The following is a 5,026-nucleotide window of genomic DNA, read 5'->3' as shown; positions in this document are numbered from 1 at the left end:
TTGGTAAGTTGTTAAAAATAACAAATTGACAAGTTTTGATACGCAGTTCATGACAAGTTCCGTAAAGCGAATGACAAGTCACTACAAAAAAATAGTAAATTACCAGTGGTCGATTTCTAGCGGTTAAAAAAAACCGTTACAAAAGTAGACATTTTTAACAGTTATAACACAAACCACAAGAAATTTGAAACGCTTTGATAGAAAGTGAGTGAAACCCACACATTTCTAGCGGTTTTGAACTAACCGCTAGAAAGTGACAGCTACAACTGTTGCCACCATTTGGCGCGAAGTTGGCGCTATATTTCCAGTGTTTAATTTCTAGTGGTTTTGTTGCTGGAACCACTAGAAAATGCAAATCGTCATTGCATTTTCTAACAGTTACATAACCGCTAGTAATTTAAATGAATTTTCTTGCGGTTTTCATTCAAACTGCTAGAAATTTTTCATTTTCCCAAGGAGGCCTGACACGTGGCTGCATGAGAGTGGAGGCGAAGGGGCAGCACTATAAATTTCTAGCGGTTTTCATAGAACCGCTAGAAAATCACGGCCTATATATACCCCACTCCGCCTCATTTGCACAATTTTGGCAAATTGTGCAACGAAGCTCTATCGGATTCTCTTCACAAAGTATATCCAGATCCAGATAGTATTCTATATTTTCATGTAAGAATAGAAATTTATTTATAAATTATTTTCATTTTTATTTTTTATCTTATTTGTTTTATTATATTTTTATATTGAGTTTAATAGACTAGTTTAGTTAGAGTTAATAGAAATTTTTTATTTATAATAGACTAGTGTATTTAGAGTTAATAAAAATAATTATTTTTTTAATGAGTCGGTGGTAAATTTAAATGTACAAATATTTGTTTTTGAATTATCATTATTTGAGATTATTGTTTAGAGTTAATAGACATACTTATTATTTCATATAATTATTTATTTTTAATAATTGCTAGTTGTAAAATATATTTTTCATTACAATTGCTATTTGTTATTGTTAGGATGACTCATCGACCAGAAAAGGAGCCAGTCGATCCTGATAAAGGAGGACCTAGCGGAGATTATGGTGTTGGGGGTGATGATGCTGGTGGGCCATTCCCAAGCATTCATGACTACGGTCTGAACGAGGAGGATATCTTGAGCTTTATGGAACATGATGATATCCAGCCTACTGAGGAGGCTCATTTCTTGAGGGATGAACCCATGGTGATGTTGAGGAGGAGGAGGAGGAGACTTAGGAGAATGAGAATCCCCATAATGAGTAGCATCCTGCTCCAAGATGTCAGACCAGTTTTGAAGTAGAGTTTGTAAGTAAGTATTTATTTAATAAATTTAATTTGACAACTATTTGATTTATATAAAAATTGTTTTAATTTAATTAATATATAATTAATTTTCTAATTAAATTTTGTAAATTCTGAGGGAAACACACTTTCTTCTGATGTATCAGTGGTTTTGGTGGAATTGTGTTCATTTTTCAAGAAGTTGTATGCGAAGCCCTTGATACCAAAAGAGCTCGATCAGCTGCAAAATGAAATAATTCTTACACTTTGTCACTTGGAGATGATATTTCCTCCATCATTCTTCACTATCATGGTTCACTTGACTGTCCACCTTGTTCAAGAAGCAAAGGTTGCTGACCCAGTCCAATATCAATAGATGTACCCTATAGAGAGGTACTAGATTATATTTTATCCCTACCTCTTTAAATTTGACATTGTTATTTTAATTGCTCACAATTATGGAAAAATTAAAATCATTTGTTAGAAATAAGACGCGGCCTAAGGGGTCAATAATAGAAGGTTATTCCGGAGATGATGTCCTAACTTTCTGTTCAAGGTACTTGGATGACATGGAGACATCTTTTAACTGCTCGCATCGCATAGATGATTCTTCTCCTAGTCCTTCCATGTCAACTTTATTTCCTCCTGCAAGGAAACCAGTTGGATGATATAAATTCTTCAGACTCACTCCCACAGAGAAACTCCAGGCACAAAGACATGTTTTGATCAATTGTAACCAAGTTGAACCCTTCATGCAGTTAGTATTATATAAGCTCACTAACTTTCACACCATATTTGTTTCTCACTGACTCTTCTAACAAATTACACTTCTTTGTAGTGAGTTTAGAAATTACTTTAGGCGGCAATTACGAGGGCGTGCGCATTCCGCTAACGTTGATAAAAAGGTCCACAGAGAGTTTTCCGGTTGGTTTACACGTGGAATATGTAATGACAACAGCTCATACACAGATGAGTTCAAATCTCTTTACCTCGGTCCGTTAGACCATGCATGAAGGTTTATCGTGTATAATGTCAACGGGTTCAAGTTCTGTACGGTTGGACGTGATCAGGGATTGCTCACACAAGACTCTGGAGTTTACGGGACATTCGGGACGAGATGTTATGCTAGCAACAGTGACGACGATATGCGCTTTGGAGGCATCACTTGCTATAGAAAGCTAATTGACATCGTCGAGTTAAGTTATCGACTTTTTACCATAACTCTGTTCAAGTGCTCCTGGGCAGATACGACAACTTCACAGGGACTCACTACTGACCACTTGGGTATCACCTCTGTTAATTTCTCTAGACTCATTCATATAGGGGAATCTGAAGATGATGAGCCATATATTCTTGCCTCTAAGGCATACCAAGTTTGCTATGTTGAGGACGAGAAACATAAAGATTGGAATATGGTCGTTCACCTCAAGCCATGAGATCTTTATGATATGGGTGATGGTTACATTATTTATGACAGCAAATCCTTCCAACCCACGAACTTTGAAAACTTCTTTCCTCAAGGAGACGATAATTTGGCCATTATCATGTATATGTCTTTTCTTAAATTATTTAAATAGTTAACTACAAATTACTGATTTTTTCTAAATATATTATAATTCTAGCAATAATTTTTTAATGTCTCCTTTCAGATGAGATGATGATCAAGAATAGCAGTTTTAATAATTTTTATCATTCATATAATTTTCTTTTCATAAATAAATATGTACAAAGTAAAATTAGTTCAGTTTTTTTAAAAAAATTAAAAAAATTACAATTTGTAGCGGTCACAGAACCGCTAGAAATGTCAAGCAGCTACAAAATGAATTAAACCGTTGCAGATTTGTAACAAACCGCTAGAAACATCTCGCTGATCTCTATAAATACTATATCACCTCCTCATTCATTTACCCCATCTCTTTTCCTTCCTCTCATCTTCTTCTTTATAATTCTCTCTTTTCTTCTTCCTCTCTTGTAAAAACCCTAACCCCATAACATTATAACTCATCACAAAATCACTACTATGGTAGAAAAGGAAAGCTGTTAAAATGAGCTACCATAGTAGAAGGAAAATTTCATATTTTTAGAAATTGACTTTCAAACTCGGGTCAACCCATACTCTGTTGCATGCAACTAAAATCATTCATTCACATCCACTGGGCCTCCGAGCCTCCGGCCCGGGTAACAAAATACATCTACATCAGCCCATATAAATAGTTTCCAACATCATAAATCGAAGTTCTACAAACAATAGAAAAGGCCTCCGGCCAATTACAAGTGAGAAGATACACTTCCTCCGGTTTACCATAAAGCCGAGCAATCAAAATATTTTCAAAAGCAGTCCTAATTGTGGCAATATATACTAGCCATACATATACAAGTGCTAGAGGCCTAAAGCTAACCAAGCTCAAGCGTCTGCGTCTCTTCCCAATGGCCCACGCCCGGAACCTTCACCTGAAAACATTGTAAACCACGGGGTGAGACAAAGTCCCAGTAACCAACCTTTCCAATTCTAGGTACTACTAAATAGGTGCTCGTAAGGTGTCAAGTGGGGTAGTTCACAAGTAATATGATAACAAGATAGCCACAACAATTCATGCGAGTGAAATGATGCAATTCCCATCAACCATATCCCTCACTTTGGGGGATTTTCAAGAGCCGAACCCGGCCTATCCCTCACTATGGGGGACGTAAGGAGCCATAAAAGGCCTATCCCTCACTCTGGGGGACGTAGGGACCCAAAAGGCCTATCCCTCACTATGGGGGACGTACTAAGCCAACCATCACGCATTAATGGAGGCCTTACCACATGGTAGTAACTATCAAAAACTCTCACCCATTCCCAAATCATGCATCATGCTCAAACCATAATCAAATAGTAATTGAACATCTCATAAGTAACTTCATTCAGTGGCATATCCTTCACAATTTCAAGATTTCATTCATCATCAATCGAAACCCCACAAGACGGTTTTCCCTTTTTATATACAACATATAGTTTGAACATAATTACTACTTGGAGCATAAAACATAAATCTACTCACAATACCACAGAAGCAAGTACTAAGGATTGGAAAGTGGTTACCTCTCGCCTGAGCAAGGAATAACAAACCAACAATGTGGCCCCGTGCACCACCGAGACTCACAATCGGTCTACACAAGCACACAAACACACAACCATCATATATTAGCTTTCAAACTAATAATGTGGCCAAAACAAAACTTAGGGACACAAAATTCCTATCTCCCAACAAAACTCTACCCAACTCAAAGGGTATAACTATCAAGGCAACACTCCATGGTCATACCAATCCATTAAAACCTTAATTCCTTTCCAAACATCAATTAAAATTCATAACCTCAAGGACCCACTATAGGAATTCTACACCCAAACATCCCATTTGAGCAATTAAGATTCCAACAACAAATCTAAACTGATTAAACATCCAATTTAACCCTCCTTAACATAACCCAAATCACAAAACTCAGAATCAACCTCTACATTGTCAACCTCAATCACAAACCTCCCATTTCCATAAACCCTAGCTTCAAAAACTCAAGATCCTTTGAATCCAAGAAAACTACACCGATTAAATACTTAAACTAACCCAAAGCAATCAATTAAACTCAAAACAATCGGTCAAAAACCTCAGTTTGATCACAACCTAGAAAATCCTAGGGTTCCACCAAAAATCATCAGAAATCCCAAGAAAGAAAGTAGATTAGAGGTTAAAATCACTTAC

Source organism: Neltuma alba, unplaced genomic scaffold (genome assembly GCF_004799145.2).
Source record: "Neltuma alba isolate B1F8T4 unplaced genomic scaffold, ASM479914v2 tig00011917_pilon, whole genome shotgun sequence".
Taxonomy (NCBI): Eukaryota; Viridiplantae; Streptophyta; class Magnoliopsida; order Fabales; family Fabaceae; genus Neltuma; species Neltuma alba.
This window is presented reverse-complemented; position numbering follows the sequence as displayed.